Genomic DNA, 20,514 nt, shown 5'->3' on the forward strand with positions numbered 1-20,514 from the left:
ATCATATAATTAAATAAAAAATAGTTTTAAAAAACAAATTATAATCTCAGTGGAGCCCATAACCTAGATTACATGTTTGGCGAGCTAGCCCGAATTACCCGATCCATAGATTTGACTACTTTACTCATTGACTAAATATGTTTTTTTTGTTTTGTTTTGGATCCTTTAATTGTTTTTAATATTTTGTTAGTTTATCTTTTAATATTGGATTGGTTAAAAAATAGACTGCACTGCATGCTTTATTTTTATTTATTTTCTATATGGTTATTACATTTTCAAATAAGTATATATTTTTAGGTTGGTGCTCAATTTTATGAGCATCTATTTTTATTATATAATTGAAATAAAATTAGTTTATAAAAAAAATATTAAACCCAACAGAATCCATGACCTAGGTTGGGGGGGCCAAGGTTGTCCTAGTTTATCATTGTCTCAATAGGTTTTTTAAAAAAATTATCATCTTAAAATTTTTTAAAGTTAAACCATATTTTTACTGATCATCAAAGTTACATTTGCGCCCGTGACATCGATAGATTCAATTTGTAGCATCTCCCATGTTATTTAATTAAAAATCTAAGTTAGACAAATAGCTAAATCAATAGATTTCAAGATTGATTCGTGTGTTTGGATTTAATGGTGTTGTTGAAAACTTTTTTGTGCTCTTAACATTTTTTTTAAAAAAAAATTGTTTGACCCGCCACGAGACACTGCATAATAGACTAGTTATCACTAATATATGTTCTTTATGTTATTTATTTTTTTTACTGAAGATATAAGAGTGAGAGAAACTTTTTTTTTTCCCTGACACACCAATTCATATATAAATTATCTATTTAAGATTTAATAAAAAAAATTCAATCCATTAAAGATGATCATATGATAACCTTGCCATTTAAAAAAAAATATATTTGATCACTTGACTTAAATGCGTGTTAATAACGTGGATATTGAACAAGCGTGTGGAAAAACTCAATCACTTTAAGATAAATCAGTGGAACTGGATTAGATGTCGAAAGGAAAAAGGATAAAAAAGGGAGACCAAAAGCAAAGAAGGATGGCTGAAACAAAACGGGAACAAGTGTGGGAGAAAGTCCTCCCGTCCCCAGTACTTTGACAGGCATGGCTGCCGATCAACTCATCACATTATTTTTTCATATATATATATATATATATATATATATATATATGTAAAGTAATATTTCAAGGCAGACATTGATGGAATCTATGCAACTACTTGGTACTGGAGGACTAATTATCTCCGTCCTGACCATGTACCCATTATGCCCTGATGCAAGACCAATGCTCCTTTGCCGCTCTTGGTCCACCACCTAACCAAGGTTCAGGCATGGTCACCGGCCATGGCCACAACGAGGCTGCCTTCTTGTTCCGTCCTGACCAAGTAACCATTATGCCCTGATGTAAGACCAATGCTCCGTTGCCACTCTTGGTCCACCACTTAACAAAGGTTCAGGCATTGGCACCGGCCATGGCCACAACGAAGCTGCTTTCTTGTTCTTGCGTAGCCATTAATGAATCAATTCGAGTGTGTTTTGGAAAGTTGAGTTGTTACCCTAAATGTGATGTGATATGATAATAATAGGAGTAAGATTGGCGCCCTAATATTATTTTAGAATATGAATTGATATTCTAATCATCGTATATAGTTTCACAAAATCGGAAGGCTCATTCTGGAAAAAATAAATCTATAAAATTAAAAAATAAATCTCTGAGCAATTGACAACGAGGGAGTTCTTTGTGCAGGCGCGGAAGTAAAGGATATTCCAATTAGAAAACAAGATACATTGAAATAAAAAGGCTTGGTTCTTTATCGGTGCCCTTTCCGAAAGTCCTGAAAAGCGAAATTTAAAAACAAATGTGGTCAAACATTCATTCATAAGGATAAAAAGATAGAAGCACTATATATATATATATATATATTATAAAGGAGGAGACCTGAAAGGTAGACTGTAAGAGTATCCTTTATTTTAAGATTTTATTTGTATTTGTATTTTAAAATTATTTTTGGAAAAAAAAAATATTTTTTATATTTTTAGATCGATTTAATGTATTGATATCAAAAATAATTTTTTTAAAAAAAAAATTATTTTCGATATATTTCTAAATAAAAAACACTTTAAGAAATAATCGAATACCACACTAATAAATAATGTTTAAATTGAACTACATAGCTGCCCACTAACTAATTCCACCGGAGCATTCGTTTTCCATCCCTAATATATATATATATGAAGAAATTTGTATATAGAACACTTTTCAAGTAATTTAATCTAAATTTTCAAAGAGGATAAGATGTATTACATTATTATAAAATCTCGGAAACTATTATATTGCTGGTTTTTAATATATAAAACCTCGTATTTATTAGCCCTAAAATTAACTAAAAGGAAAAAAAACAGAGAGCTGAAGGAAAAAACAGCAAGCTTGGTTTTGAAGCTGATTTGTTTGTTGCCTTCTTTAGCACGGGCTAGTTTCTTGTTCTTTTATCTTAAGTGAAAGAAAAAAAGAAAAAGAGATCGCCATGACCCCATTGAAGCTGATTATTCAATATATATATATATATATAGAACTTGGGGGGGTATATCCATATAATTAAAATATGCAATTGTACATAGCCCTTGTGGACAACCAAACCGTTCAAAGGGGGCCCTAATATTGCACTCGACATAGAAGATCTTGCTAGTCAAAAATTTTACAGTTAATGGAAAATATTCAATGAATGTATCGTTCCCTTTATCTTCATAATGTTCATAGTCCAATTTTATTTTGTTTATTGCAACCAGGCCATTACGCATACTGTTTTTCTTCCAAGCCAATTAATTTGTCGGTTGATGGATAGCTAGAGAGAGAGAGGGCAATCTTTTTGTTAAAATAAAAAAAAAAAAGAAAAAAAAAAAGATGAGGAGCGGGAGACCGACTTTTAAAATACGTGGTGGCTGGGTAAATTGTGAAAACATTAATTAATAATGAAATTATGTCTCACGTAACCTAGAGAGATTCTTGTAGTAATTAAGTGATTAAACAATTAGGGTTTTTTCTTTTTAGTTTGGTGCTCAAAAACAGGTGTACAAATAGGTTGACCAAACACATGAGATCACCTCAAGAATTAGAGTTGAATTAAGATAATTTAAAAAATAAAAATAAAAATCTTGTGTGGTTGCATTTATAGGTTAACCTAGATGATACCCACACTCAAGCTTTTTAAGTTTTAACCTGACCGGGAAGTATTATAACTTTGACGGGGGAAAACGACTAAAAAAATAAAAAAAAAAAATAGTGTTAAGCAACATCACACGTGGAGCGTAGATACTCGCCTCTTTGATGTAATCGTCACTGTCGAAGCACTTGGTATGGCATGGTAGGTGTGGATTTTATTTTTGAATATATGGTTCTGTGCTATCGTCCATGTCATCACGTCAGTTCACCACGTAAGCTCTTGCTTTTCAAGTCAACGTCTTTACAGGCGAACCACGCTGCATACCTATTGGTACGGTTAATTATAACCGTATAAAGATGTTCCCCCCCCCCCGTGAAAAAACCTTCATACTGTATTGAATTTCATATGGTTTATTTATTATTTTTAAATAAAATAATAATAAATAAATATTTTTTTATTACACAGTAAACAACCAAATAAATCCAAAACGAGGATCGGTAAAAACTAGCCCCCACATCCACACTTCACCGCAAGGCCAAACTATCTTTAAAAAAATTGTAAATCTTTTGAGAGATAATGATAATTAGACTTTTCAAATAGCTTTTCGTATTGAAAAGCACATTCTAAAAGGTACAAATTTAATTCCAAAAAATTTATTCCAAAAAATAAACTGTTAATGAATTGGAAGACCCACCGAACACACAACAATACGTCAAAAAAAAAAAAAAAAAAACTTATTCGGAAAACATGAATTTATTTACGAAAAGAAAACATATAAAAAGGACAGTAAAATTGATTTTTTAAAATTATTTAACTGACATAGATTTCTTAACGTATTAAATACAGCAGTACTGAATCACAGAGCCAGAATCCGCATAGAATCTTACGACTGAAAAGTGATGGGCCAAGAAATGTGAAAATCAGTAGAATTATGCCGATGAGGTGGCGGAGTTTATTTTGTTATTAACCGTACGAGGGCACTTTATGTAAATTCTTTGGAATCTTTTAAGCAATCATCCGATGGATTTGCCTCACGATCTTTTCGTGAGAAATCATGACACGAACATCATTCATTTCGAAGTAGCCACCACGGGACCCGTGTTTACTGCATCCATGCACTATCTTTGGCCCCCCTTCTTTTGTGGGGGCACTCGCTATAATGATCCAGGCGTGCCTCAAGGGCACCAACCCCACGCGCGCCATCGTAAGGTTTTAAAAAATATATTAAATTAATATTTAAAAAAAAAAACAAATTCATAATATATTAAAATTATAAAAAGTATATTTAAAAATATCAATTTAATTTTTTTTAAAAAAAAAAATGCCCAACCAGAAAAAACAAAAACTTCCTTTATATAGTATAACAGTTAGCTTGTGCCTATACATTTTTAGCCAATTATATAATAATTAAAATAAATATTCCTTCGAGTATAATATGTTTAGATTCTGGAAAGAAAAATATATTTTATAAGTTAACTCATTTTTTATTTAGTTATTTTTTTAACAAATTTTTTCTTTCTTAAGAAAGTTGTTTTTTAACAAAAATCCAAGATAATTGAAATAAAGATTTGCAATGGTCTAAAAAAAGGAGTGGAAAAGATTTTGTAGGGTGGAAAGACTCGCATTTTCTTATTAACTTATTTTTTAAGAAAAATAGTGTTTTTCAATCGCAACACTTTTTTTATGAAAAAACAATTGATAATATAAAGAGTAAGTTTCAAAAATAAATAATAATAATAATAAAAACTATGCCTACATAGTTTTGATGTGGCTACATGGAAAAAGTCAAATAATAATTCGTTTAAAAAAAATCAAAAGACTCCCATTGAATATCAATGTGCAATTTTTCATGATTTATTGCTTATTAGGCTTGTACATAATTGTTTTTAAAAAATGAGTGGAAATATAAGCACAAAAAAGTATAATCCCATTTAAAAAAACCTGTATAAAATAATTGGATGATTTGTTGAATAGAATTTTAATTTTAAATTTAAAAATATTATTTCTTCTAAATTAAAAAAAAATAATAATAAAGATCTCTAAAGTTAGCCCACACATATAATCTTAAAAAGTAAAAATTAAGTCCAGGCTTGACAAAACTTAACTAGACTCGCGTGCTTGTATCTATAACATTGAGTAGATAATAGTTACTAGAGGCTTACATGGTTGTTAATTTTAAAGTTTATGGGATCAGTTGAGATGTGTACAAGCTGGTCCGGATACCCATGTTAATAATAATAAAAAAAAAAAACATTGAGTAGATGATGCAAATATAACAAAAAAAAATGAATTAAATAACATGTAGCCCGCTATAATTTTTTTTGTAAAAACTTTTTTTTCCTAAAAGATCATTTTTAATTAGTTTTAAATATAAAACAACTCAAAAACATAAGAAAAATCTGAATTAATTCATTTCAAACACTTCAAGATCATGCCGAAAGCCAAGAATAAGATTTGAAAAATCTTAATGGGGCCTGATCTACTACAAATTTCAGCATGTGTTATATGTGTTATTAGATGTATTAGCATATGGAGTATTAACACTTGTACATATAGATATGCATTAAACCTTTTTCTTTCTAAAGAGGTTGTCGTATTTGACTTTCTAAAGCCTTTAAGAATGACATTAATTTGTATACCATGTCACCATTTTTTATCCATGCTTTTCAAGCATGCCCCTTTTTTAATCGCAGACTCTTAAAAAATGGACTCTAATTAGAGATATTATGGTAAGATAAATGATTCAGATATTTTCACTGATAATCATTTTGGGATACATAAAAAGCAGAACATTAATCTCTTTTGGACAAAAAGAATATATATTTTCTTATGTTGGAAGATTGGTTTAATAACATGATTATTCCATTACATTTGAGGTTAAATTAAATATGAGATCCATTCATAATTTGAGTTAAGATTATGTTTAAAATTACTCTTTAATATAAAAAACTTATATGAAATATTGATCTCTTTAAAATTAATTACAAGTAAATAAAAAATTGATCTCTTGAAAAAGCAAAAGTGGATCCTCGAGATACTGAAACTTTTAGAGGAATAGGTTTTAGGTAGAGTGAGCTTTGGACATAACCCCCCCCCCCCGATTAATTATGTAAAATATTTTGTTAGCATTATATATATAATGTATTTAATTATTTTTTTTAAAATGTAAAAATCAAATATTAAAATGTCAAAATTAATTATTAGGCATTCTTATTAAATCCAAGTTATCAATTAACATTGAAACTTTTAAAACTAATTTTTTATTTAACCCGAGTTTAAAATTAAACTATATAAGAGTTATTCTAACGTTACTCAATTAACATAATGGGTTCAAAAGTCGTAACCGATAACAAGTAAAAAGTGTGGATTGACTCTAAAAAAATTTCATGATGATATTTTTTTTAAAAAAATATTGAGATAACAACATATTTGATAGATTCGGACTTTACTACTAAACTCATCACACCTATGACCCAATACATTGATTTTATTGGATTTAATAACTTTGTTTTTAAACTATTTTTTACTTAATTATACAATAACAAAAATAAACGCTCATAAAATTAAGCATAAACCAAGTTTCAGAATGTTTGTTTGAAATTGTAATAGCTTTATAGAAAGAAAATAAAAAAAATATATGAAAACAATTCAAAATTAGCTAAATGTTGAGGGATTAAATTAAAAAAAAAAAAAAAACTCAATGTTGAATAATGAAATTTAAAAAAAAAACTTAAAAAAATGACAAAATGAAAGAAAGAAAAAAGAGATGGAAAAATAAAAATAAAATAAAAAGGAAAGTGGGTGAGTTAAAACCTCAAGTATTTTATTGTATAATATAACAATTGTGTTACTCCATAGCTCGAATAAAAAAACTCTTGAGGTAAAAAAAAATATTTAGCCAACAAGAAACTATTAGGTATTATTATTAAACCAAGCCCAACATGTTAATTTTAAAACCTCTTTAAAACACGTCTTTTTTACATAGCATGAGTTCAAAATTGAACCACATGAAAGTTGTTTAGACGTGATTCATAAAACTTGACGGATCTAGAGACAATATAGATAATCAGTAAAAAGTTTGGTTGGCTTTTAAAAAATAATAATTCAAGTTTTTTAAAAAAAAATATTAAGATAATAATATATTAAATTAACTTGGATTTTAGAGTTTAACCCATCAGGTTCTGATACAGGATAAAATTGCGAAGAAAAAAAAAAAACAAAAAGGAAATCTAAATAAGAAGAGGGAGATGTAAAAAAGAGAGCAAAAAAAAAAAAAAAGAGCGGGGTGTTGCACCCTGAGTTTTTCAAGTATTGTAAGGTAATCTCTATTAAAATCTCAGGCAATAACTTAACTTTGATACTTAAGAATACAAATAATTTATGGCTGGCTGAATCATACTTAATAATTGAGACTATAATACAAAGAATATTTCGCTATCTACACCGAACACGAAATGTTTTTTCAGCAAATAAAAGATACTGGAACACATAATTCCAAGATCTTCAACACGTTAATACACATGGGGCTAGAAACGAGTCAGAGTGAGCAGGTGGAGCCGTGGAGGGTCCTGACTAAATAGGTCGGGCGTGGTACAGGAGGAGACAGTGGTGGTGGCAGCAATGGTGTGGCCCAACCATGGCGGCAGATTTAAGGGAGAGGAACTAGGAAGTGGGTATTGGGGGAAGGGACCACGGTGTACCAAAAAATGGGGTCTCTTTTAATAAAGATTTGTCGTGTATCCTTTTCTTTTAAGCAGGTTTCATGACTCGAGGCCGGGCTAGGTTACAAAGGGAAGGGACAATAGAGAGAAGAGGACGACGACACGGTTAGTGTCGGTTTTCGACAGTTTTGCCACGTTAGGAACACGTGCTTCTCTCTTCTTTGTTGGTTAAACGTGGACCCCGGTTGCCGTTGCTCGACGGTTGACCGTTCTTATTAGTGTGCCGACAAATCTGCGCTCTTTAATATTTTATTGCAATTTTGTTGATCTTAAGGAATCTCTGAATCTCAAACGCGAAGGGGAAAAAAACCAAAGAAATTAATAAATGTCTTTGGCACTTGATGTAACGGTAGTTGGGAGTCTACATGCTACTTCTGACACTTGTCTGATATCATAGTTGTGCTCTGAAAAAACCAATAATTATTTTTTTATCATTTATTTTATAATATTTTTGAAATCATTCTTAATTTGTTAAAACTTAATTATTTTAGAAATCAAGCTGACTTTGTTTTTTATTTTTTTTATAAACATGAAGTCAGAAATTAGAAAAATAAACTTATTATAAAAATGAAGTTTAAAAATTGGAAAATACCCAATGGCAATCCTAAAACATAATAAAACATCTTTTATATGACATGATCAAAAGAGAATATCAATATTCAGCTATTAAATTAATCTACAACATTTTTTTTTTTTTTTCATATAATAACCTTAAACACTTGAATTTTTAGAAGGATAAAATATATCCGCGTTTCTTGAAAATAATTATTAATTGATGATGTCTTAATAAATTCAAATAACTTAAGAGCAAGGTTTACATTCTGAATAATTAACTAATCTTTTGTTTTAGTAATTTCATTTATTTTTTATAGTCAAAGTGGCTAGTAACTTGTATCTAGTGCTTAATAGGTCAAGGTAGTTGTTAATTGGTATCTATAAAGGTCCTCTTTTGTAAATTTTAAGACTCTTGAATACTTAAATATATTTTTAGAGAAAGAAAGTGTAATGATATTTTAAAATAATAGATTATAAAAATATGAATGCTAAAAATATTAAGAATGAAGAGATTGTGATATCAGATCTTGAAGGATAAGGTATTTATAATCATTGAATTTTTTCTTTTTGTGTAGATAAAAGGTTGTAGTATCCTTTTTGCCCTAATATTTTTTAATTAGAGATAAGTATTCTTTACTTATGCATTGAAGAGGGATAAATATTGTAGGTTGTTGGAAGATTTTTTTATATACATAGAGGTGTAGCAAGAGTAGGATATAAAATGCAGCTGAGTCCATGAAAAATGAGCTTTTTCTCTTAGTTGAATTCAAAATAGCTGGACGTTCCCTTAGCCATGCCCAATGCAGCTAGGCACGTCTCTTGACTATGCCCAAGCAAGTTGGGCCAATCTTTTAATTAAACCCAATTATATTTGGTTGATAATCTGCGAGACCAATATTGTTTTTGGTTCAACACATAACTAAATTCAAATATATTAGATCTGAGAAGTTGTCAAACTTACATTACATTGTAGTTAACACATGACTAAATCTAAATATATAAGAGTTGAGCTTGATAGAAATGCATATCTATGGTGTTGGTGTTTGATCACATAGTCAAAGAATCAAGAATCACATGACGGTACGATAATAGAGTCATTGTTCAACACCTAAAAATATAATAATTTCCAATTAATCATTAACCTTTTAGGAGTATCTCAATTGAAAATAATTATTTAAAAGAATTAGTTATGATAGTCTAAAGAAAATGATTGACACATAGACACGTTGTTAGTTCTTTGTGGATATTAAAGAAAAAGAAAGAAACGCAAATTGTTTTTCCAAAAACACCATAGTTTGTAATGACTATTCTATACATGGACAAGACCGCCAAACCCCAGTCCTCAATCTGACGAGAGGCACAAGCTCTCTCACTGCCACGTTGCATGGGATCGTCAAAAGAAAATAGTAAGAAACAGGACAACCGGTTGATTAGGTCAAGTGAAAATTTCGTGCACCCATTGGTTCAGTGCCGACACCTCCCGCGATTGGCTCGTCTTCTTCCAATTTTTTTTTTTCCCCGTCTGTACTTTTCCACTGGAAGAAAGGAATTGAGACGGCAAAAGAAAATAAACAATTATCGTTGTCTACTCTCCCTCGACTATACTTATTTCAATTAATTCTCCCCGCTACCAGAGTGATCCGTGAAGCATAGCAGGACAAATACATTATACATGAGTCACATTTATGAAAAAATAAGCATATTATATATTTGATAGGGCATGCATTTTGCTCCAAGAATAAAAATATTTTTTAAATTAGCTTTTGATTAATCTATCAGAGAAGAACAAAAACAAAAACAAAAAAAATATATTTATCTGAGTGTCCATCTGATTTAAAAAGGCATGAGTCCTTTTATATTTATCATTTTTATATAAAACACTAACAAAAATTATAGACTTCGTGGGTGTTTGTTTACGTGGGCGAATTTACTTTTTACAATATTTGTTTTTTACTTGAAAAAATATTAAATTGGTATTTTTAATATATTCTCAAATACTCTTAAAAAACCATCATACACCACCTTACAACCTCACCAGAGACAAAGTTTAATTTCATACGGTATCAATAAATTATGTTATCCTGTTTATCGTGTACACGTTGCGCCACAAAGGTAATTCAAATACAGCTTTTATGACTTGATTTGTCACAAAGGATTGTTCAGCGCAAAGATTTATAAAAAATGAGATCGAAAAAAATACACTTGTCTTGTCGTATTTTTTCCACGTTAAAAGAGAGATGGCGTGCTATCTATCCACTTTCAAGGAACACCAAATCAATATTCAAGCCACCACCTAAAAAGAATTAAGCTCTTTTAATACCTGCTTGTGATATTTTAATACATACTTATCATTATTAATTGCGATTCGTCATGGATTTCCTTCCTTTTTATCATGTTTTGATTAATTTGTCAATTCACCAAATGACCGACTTCTCGATATCGGATACTGGCCGTTTTCATTTTTCCTTGCGAGCTATGAAACGGTCCTGCGGGTGTCCAATTAGCTAGGTTCCTAGAGAAATAGGGGCACTCCCTCAATTTAAGGTGCTCGAAGCCCTAAAGTCAAGGCATGTATTCTGGAAATGGAAGAAATTAAGTTCCCTCCAAGAGGTCTTCCATCAATCCAAGATATATTCAATCATATTTCTAGTTCACGGGTTTGCCTCTTCATGATTATAAATGTAGTCATGAATTGCTTGAAAAGCGGGGAGCAAAAGGCAGACTCCAGTTTCCTTTCGAGCCTTTTGAATCATAAAAAGTAAATTAATGTAGTGGGAAAAAAGGGCTCGATCTAAAACAATTCTTTAAGCCCTCGAATATATATATATATATATATATATATATATATATATACATGGAGAAGACTTGATCGAGTGTTTCAGAAGGACGATCATCCAATGGTGATTTGCGTGGTTCCTCGTCAGCAAAAGCGCAGCCTCCATAAAAGTCTTCGCTGCCTGCCTTTGAACTTAACGCATGCCGTGCTTGACATGTTTTCCAAAATGTGCTTAATTTTCTCACCACGTACCATCCTAACCTAACCATCGCATTACTCTTTGGCTAATATTGAACAGGATTTGCAAGTGGATAATGACAAGAGCACTAATTAATATGGAATGAGGAAGATGGCATTAATTCCTCGCCCTAATTATTCGCGGCAAGTCTGGAAGTATCGGGCTTTTTTTCTCCGCTAGCTAACGGATCAAAGCATCGTGAAAGGGCTCAAACTCCCTGAGTCTACACCAGCTGGATATTGTCAAGTTTATGTAGAAGATGTTTGCTCTAATGATATAATCAATTTGAATCTACTCTCAATACGCACTGCTTGCATGTAGCTACGTAATTTAATATTTTTTCAGATATTTTTTTAATATTAACATATCAAAATCATATATATATATATATAGATGTGTAACGTCGTCTTAATTGAGTGCATATATGGTAAAAGGCCATCTATCGAGAGGAAAGAGCGATTGAGGGTGAAATTAATGGAACTTTCCAACAACTGCACCTAATCCTATCCCCCACGCTTGAAGATTTTGGGGCCTTAATTATATAGACAAAGGCCATGTGGGTTTTGATGCCCTCACGTCGCTCCTTTAATTTCATCTCATTTATTACTTTACCATTCTCTTACAAACTCTACCTGCAACCTCTGCTGATAGGCACCTGACAGTGCAAAATAAACATTTCAATCCTAATAAATAATCTCAAAACCTTGTTATGTCAACTACGCGGGCACATTATTTATTTATTTATTTACAATAAAGTAATATTATACATTTTACATCCATATATATATATATATATTATATATGAAACGATTCTATCACCTTATTTATGCTAGAAGTTTAAATTCGACATGTTAATAAGCCATCTCACCAAAAACACATAGGATTTAAACTTAAGTTCAAAATTGGATGAATCTTCTCCTTACCATCTCAACAAATAAACACAAATTAACAACCTTCTCAAGTACACAACCTATATGCATTTCGAGCCTATTTAATTTTACATTTCAAAAATATTTTTGAAAAAAAAAAATATATTTTTTTAATATTTTCATATTATTTTGATATACTAATATCAATAAATAAATTTTTAAAAAGTAAAACAAATATTATTTCAATATATTTTTAAATAATTTTTTTTTTAAAAAGCTATCATTTTATAATACCAAATGGGCTCTCGAGCGTTGATGCATATGTTGTTACAATCATATATTTATGTTTGATACTATGAAGATGTTTGAGAGTCTGATAACGATTGTTTTTTTAAAATGTTTTTTTTATTTAGAAATGTGTCAAAATAATATTTTTTAATTTTTTAAAAAAATATTAATTAATATCAGTATATTATATGAAAACATAGAAAATAAAAAAAAAATTTTTTTAAAAATAAAAAAATAAATACATGCCATCAAAATTAATTGATGTAATTCTATCGGTGGATGAGACCAGCCTAGTTGCGTGTTGAAAATGCTTTTCGTCTTGATCGTAGTATTTTGTAGGGTTAAGGCTCCCCGTGAGCGCGAAACTTGTTTATAGAATCTTAACTCGTTTAAAAAATGATCGGATGCAGGTTTTGTTTGAGCTTAGGCCCTAATGACCAGTCCCTGGAAAAGGAATATTTTGTATTTTCCATGGCAACAGACACACATGGAGCGTGCATGTGACAGAAAAACAACAAAAGAAAAGGTGACATAGATCACATGAACGCCCTTCCTTTTCTCTTGAACGTACATAAATGACATGCTTGAATCTTAAATGGAGTGGTTGGGTTTGCCTTTGAGTGTTTTTCTCTCAGAGCGTCTAGTTTGAAATATAGACGCCGTGGAGGAGAGGAGGAAAGGGAGAGGACATTCTCCATGCCTAATCGGAGGAGGGCCTCGGGAACTCCCTTTTGCTATATGCGAGCCTGGCGCTCTCAAGGGCATGTGAGATGACATGTGTTTGCCTGCCTAAATGGGTCAGTCCCGACACAACTTATGTGGCCACGACTCACGAGGTCAGTTAATTTTGATGTTGACTGGACAGTCATAAGCCTGTCTGGTTTTGCAATTATTTTAACGTCAGAATGTTATTTCAATTTTAAATTTTAAATCATTAATTAAAACTCCAAAATATAATTATGTATCTCGTACAGCATCAAAATAATTCAAGAGTTCTGGATTTCAAATCCTATCTTTCTCAAGTCATTGCTAACCCGGAGGTGAGAAAATATAATCTCTAGACACTGGATAATATGTCTCTAATCAGCAAATCAAACCTCGTTTTAGCTTGAAATAAAAACACCATTCATTGAAGGCCGTGTGTGTAAATAAATACATGGCGACCTTGAATTTGAAACTGAAGAACGTGTGTTCATTAGTTTATCGTCTTCAATCAGGGAAATGCTAACCTAACTCCTTCCCTTTTCTTGGTTTACAAGATAATTTTAAAAAAATGTGGGATTAACACATAATTAAAAGTAAAAAAAAAAATATAAATCGAAACAATCTCCAGTTTCCACTCATTATTCTAAGGGGTGTGCACATGCACGCGGGCGCGTGCGGACAAACAGAGAGGAGGAGAGGGTCAGCCACGAGAGGCGAAAGGCAGGTACCCCATGTGATGAAAAGCTCCCCCACCCCCCGCGCCCGGTAGTTATGGCAGTTAAGTGTCACCAAATGCCATGATAAAACCAAGACCACATAAAAGGGTCCCTCGCTAATGACATGAGCTACTGTTTTCTCCGTGACAGGCTTGTTTGATATTGCATTTCAAATATAAATGGGTTAAGATTTAATTTTTAAAAAAATTAATTATTTTATATATTTTTTATGGTTTTGATGTATTGGTATTAAAAATAAATTTTAAAAAATAAAAAAAATTATTTTAATCTATTTATATGTAAAAAACACTTTAAAAAACAATCACCAACACATTTTCAAATATATTTCTAACCCAAACACCTCATCAATCTAGAAATAACCCAACTTATAACTTAAATTATTACAAAATAAAAATCTCATAGCACAAGGACAACCCTATCGTTCTCTTAGAAACCACACCCTCATCAAACGTTAATGGGCACGACACGTTTTATATTTCATGCCATAACAACATCCAAACCATGGAATAAAGATGATAGCATGACACTACAACGAACAAATTTCATTTATTGATGATGAAGGAAGCAAATCCCAAATGGATTGTGTTTGAGATTCAAAATTATTAATATTATGATTACAAGAAGAAGAACAAGGAAGGATGGATGTTCAAACTAAAATAGAACCAGACTCACGTCTCGTTATATAATTGGTCTTGAAGAGATAGAGGCAGCCCGCCCTTGTGGCATTATTGGACCACGGACCCAAGTCTTGAACCGACCATTCAATGACAGGTAATAATCAGCTCCCTTGGTGGTTGAGGATTCTCAATTTAGGACAACATCAGCCAGTCAAGGCGTTAATCCTCTGCGGTCTTGAGGAGTAAATGTTTGCTTAAACAAATCTAGAGATCAGGTGGGGTCCAGCACCAAATCCGATTGCCTTGTTGGAAAAGGTTTCAAGTTTATAAAAATACTGAAAGATACTTTCAACACCCTAAAGTTGGCAGTTAGGATTAGGTAACTTAGTTTATTATTTTTGTTTTGTTTCCCTTCAGAGAAGGGATATTCATAGAATATTTTTTTTTGGGCAAAAGCTTTTGCATAGCCCAAAAGCCTTTCAAAGGCTGGGCTTTTATAAGAGGTTGCTGGTTGTTTTTTTAAAATATTTTTTATATTAAAATATATTAAAATGATAATTTTTTATTTTAAAAAAAATATTTTTAAGATTAGCGTATTAAAAACGATCTTAAAATATAAAAAAATAATAATTTTTAGTAAAAAAATTAATTATTTTTGAAATACAACACAATTGTATTTCCAAATGCTCCCTGAACATGTTTGGAGTCCTGAAGATTGTTTGTTTTTAAGATATTAATTGTTGAGTTAGAATAATATATTTAGAAACAATAATTTTTATTAGTTTTTTAAGAACTTTTGTTGATTTGATGTTTCTCGCACAAAATAACTTTTTAGTTTTTCAACTTGGGATAAAATTATTTTTATTGGTATTATAAACATCACTTCAAATGGAAATATGCAATCCAAATAGTAGCCTTTCACTATCTGAGTGTCAAAAAAAGACCCAGCATTTACCACACATTTTCAACGGGGAGGAACACTGCCTGCCGATTGTTGAAGAATCTATAATCTTCATGTAGAGACGACAGAGAGCAACAAGATAATATCGCCAAAAGAAAAAAAAAAAAAAAAAAAAAGGAAGATGGAAAGAGGATTCTGGATAATTTCCAATGACATCAAGTTATGAGGTCACCTTCACGGGAAGGAAGAAAGCACATAATCTATCAACCTTGTAGCCCAACGGGTATACAGGTGGCGGGATTGGAGCTATTGTCAGCCCACAAGGCAGATTTATAGAGTTAACATGGGCCCATTCAAGCCCGCCTAATAAGTGTAGCTTCGAATCCACTGCCTCTTTCTAAGCTCTTAACAGTTTTATCAAAACATGGGCCGATTCAGGCCTGGCCTGATTTAAGGCCCCGGTGATTGCCCGATCAACCCATGTGTCAAGCAAAACGATGTCGTTCTATTATTATATATATATATATATATATATATATATATTGACCTGGACAGGAGTTTTCTCCCGAGTGTAGCCAAGTAAAGAGATTACCTGTGAGATCAGGCCAGACTGGTTTATTAAGTACGATGAAAAGGGATTTCTTTTAGGCATGTGTCCATAAAGCAACAGCCAGTTAGACTCCATCGTTCTGGAAACACAAAGCAAAATCATCTCATGCATTATGTTTGAGTTTACAGAAATCTAAAAGCTCCCTCTGTAAATTTGGATAGCAGTAAGGTGATGGCCAAAATCAAGTAGAGTCAGAGAAAGGAATCTCCGGATGCTTGCAGCAGATGAAAATCTTTTCATGAGCAACATCCCTCCTCTACGAAAATCCTATTTTATCCAAAAACTAATCTACAAAGAAACCAGTGCCAAAGTCTCGATTTAGGCCTGTTCCCTTTGTTTCTAGGATAGATGGGAGTAATTTGTTACAAGAAAAACATTGATGTTTCTACTGATAGGAGGGCATCCATTGATATGAACGTCTAACCTATGATGAACTTGCATTTATAACAAGAGTCTGCTACAACTTATATCTCTGCAATCCATACGTCGTCCAAAGGAGGGTAGCAGACATTCTATGAATTATAGGATTGTAACTCAAACCTGTAACCTCCTTAACCTTAGAATGGCAGTTTACAAATCAAGAAGGCCTACAGATATTACTGCTTGCCTGTTGGTTACCAAAACTTGAAGAAGATCCTCATAAAGGCTTCCTAGAAGACAGGCTCGCGTATCTTTTACCCATTTCCTTGGGCTCAATGATGTGAAGTGGCAGAGAGCAACCTCCAAAATTGATTCGCCATCCAAAAAGTATACCTACAATTATATGTTTCAAAACCGTAAACTTTATGAGCACCAAGAAGCCTTCCAATCAAAATAGTTTCCAAAATCCACTTCCAAGAGACTAATCCTGATACCACCATGCACACACAAGCACACGAAATCCGTCAGAACAAAATTTAAATTGGCAAGAAATTACCGGCGAACTGTTGAGGATGGCTAGTGTAAGAGAGACGTGGAACGTGCACGCTAAGCTCTTTTCCAAAGCGTTGTACTCGCAATTTATTTCTCTAAAATAAAGCTAATGAAGTATGCTTTATTAAATATTTACAAAACGTTTAAATAGTTTATAAAAACTCTACTTCTACTAGAAAACAACAAAAAATCTGAAAGCATAAAAAAAATTGAAATATAATCCAAAATAAATTAAAAAAAAGTAAGGAAAATAAAAAACAATAGCCTACATTACAACTTTATGAGAGAAATAATAGTACAATAAGCGATGAAATGACATTGTAATAGAAAATCTTTCTATAAAATTACCTAAAAAATTTAAGTTCAATTCAATGGTCGAATTTTTTGTTATCATTGTTTTAAGTAGTTAACCTATTCTAGCATGACTAGATTTTCTCTTGAACTTAAACATGTCTTATTGGTCCATAAAAACATATGTTAAGTCATCCATACAATCTATTTGAATTAAAATTTTATCTAGTTGTGTCAAATCCTTACATGAGTGCTTGCAACTTTTAATTTCCATAAGTTTGAATGCATCAATTTATTGTCGGGAAAATTAAAAAAAACAAATAAGAATCAAATTTTTTTTAAAAAAAACATACATTTCATTGTTTTTACTGCAGGGATAGTTTTTAACATACTCGATCCTTAATGCTCAAGATTTTATGTTTAAATTATAAATTTAATTTTGTTGTGTTGAAAGATAAGAGAAAAAGTTATCGTAAAAAAGGATAAGAGAGAAAAATAGTTAATTGAGAATATTCTAACAATAAAAGAGGTTGATATTGATTTCGATGATTTTGACTTGAAAAGTAACGAAGGTGGTATTAAACTTTTATCTTGTTAGAAAAAATAGATACAAGTTTGAGAAAGGTTTTTATGAATCAGTTTTTTGTTGTGTGTTTTTTTATTGATTTTATGGTATTTTAGGGTTAAAATGGGTATATGGTATTTTAGGGTTAAAATGGGTATATCTGAACTGTTATAATGTTTTTTTTAAGATATTTTCATGTGAAAAAAATCAACTTATTGAGTCCGAGAACATAGATCCCAAGTTCTATAGCTGGATGACGCAACATCCATTTTATTTATGAAAATTGAGTTTACAATACATCGTTCGCCTATTTTAAAACAAAAATGTTAGGCATGCAGGCTTAACATTGCAAAATCAAGTGCATTTGGGCTCCGTTTTTTGGGCAAGAAGCACGACTCAATCTTTATAGGCCCAACGTTTGGCCTCCTTTTATATTACCCTTTAATTATTATTATGTTTTGAATAAAATTCATTATCAATAAAATAATTAAAATGATATTTATATTATTATCCTATCTTACCATAATTTTCAGAGAGGAATTATATTTTTTATAATAACATTGAAATTATTTTGTGAATTATTATTATTATTATTATTATTATTATTATTATTATTATATATGAATCTAATATGTAAAATTTATATATAAAAAATGCACTAAAGAATATTAAACAATAATAAAATATCTATTTTTTATTTTTTATTCTAAATATTTTACATGATTTTATAGATTAATTATTCTTTTTCATAACATATAACTTATGGAGTTATGTTTTTTTTTTATATATATATATATAACATTGCTTTTCATATTATGATAAGTTTTTGTTTGAAAAGAAATGATTATCATAAAAAAAAAAAATTTTCATAAAAATAAAAAAATAAACAAGAAAATGGAATTTTGATTCAAGAGATGATTTTTCCTTGATTTAAATTGAGACTCTTATGAATATTTACTCCAATGTCATTTATTTATTTTATTAAAAAACATGATACTAATAAAAAAAATATTCTTGTAAAAAATATATTAAAAAGAAAATGAAAATTCACCTAGTGAAATATATTCATTTTTTAGAAATTTTAAATCATTACTTTTGTTGCAAATATCTATTTGCTATATAACACAATTAAATAAAAAGTGATTTAAAAACTGTATCATCACATGAGACAAAACGAGCACATGCCAGAATTAATGGTGTCCTTGTCATCAGTTGTACGAACAATGCCAATTTTATATTGGGTGGACGGCTGGACATATGAGTAAAGAGTTTCCAACAAGAAATAAAATTCTTTTTTTTTTTAATACTTGAAAAAAATGGTGTCAGTAATATTTAAAATAACTTTAGATATGTAAATTTTTTTAAAAATAAAAAGTAGAACTGTTCAAGAAAACATTGTGCACGGGACATAGGGTCCTATGGATTCTCATTTTTCATATTCTTTAAAACATATTGTATATTAGTCACCATTTTTTTTAATCTTAATAGGGTTTACAAGAAATTAAGTTTGAAAATTTATTTTGGATTCTTATGGTGTAAAAAAAATCTAAACATTAAGTTAATGTTTGATTTAATGAAATATAATTTAAATTCATTGCTCAAAATAAATTGAAATTTTGAGGATTATATTTGACAATGAAAAAAAAATAGTTTTTTTATTAAATTTAATTTAATTTTATTTCAATAATAAAAAGAGCCCGGAAAGTTTTGCCTGGCAATAAAAATTCTATTTAGATGTTTTCAACCTCTATCTTGTAAAAAAAGGCTAAGAACATCTTATTTGGATGATTTTTTTTATTTTTTATATATTAAAGTTGTTTTAAGGTTAAATATGATTGTATCAAGGTTTATGGGGTTTTCTTAGGTGTTTGCAAGTGAAAAAAGTTGAAAATAAATTGGTTTCGATATATATATATATATTTGGTCTAAGAAGTCGACACTCAACTTTTCAGCTACTTGGGATTAATAGAAAATAACCAATAGACAATATATCATTTGTTATTTAAATAAAATAAATAAATAGAATCTATGACGTGTAGTCCATTTATTTAAAAAAAGAAAAGGATAAAAAAAGATGGTAGGCACAATTTGCTCTCGTGAGCATAAAATAGCCTCTTTTTAGATTTTATGTTTTTTCCCTTTAATTTTAATTAAGATTCATTAAAATGAAATAGTTAAAAATACATTTGAGATATTATTCTATTAAATATTGTTTAATTTTAATTTGTTTTCAAATTAGGTCACAGCAATCTTTTTTTTTTTTAATATTAACAATTGATTTTTTTCCATACCTTCATGATTTTTTTTAAAAAAATTTTTTTATATCTATTTTTATTATCATATAATTAAATAAAAATATATTTTAAAAAACAAAATTACTAAAACCAATTGAATCCTTGATTTTGGTTGTGAATTTGATAAATTAACTAAGTTGACTTGGTTTGATCAAAAATATTATTGTTTTAATAAATAAAAAAAGTAATGATAATGTTGTTTTTAAATTTTTTTAAGTCAAATTAGGTTTTGGCCACGACGATTAGATTATATCGAAATT

Source organism: Populus alba, chromosome 1 (genome assembly GCF_005239225.2).
Source record: "Populus alba chromosome 1, ASM523922v2, whole genome shotgun sequence".
NCBI classification, from domain to species: Eukaryota; Viridiplantae; Streptophyta; class Magnoliopsida; order Malpighiales; family Salicaceae; genus Populus; species Populus alba.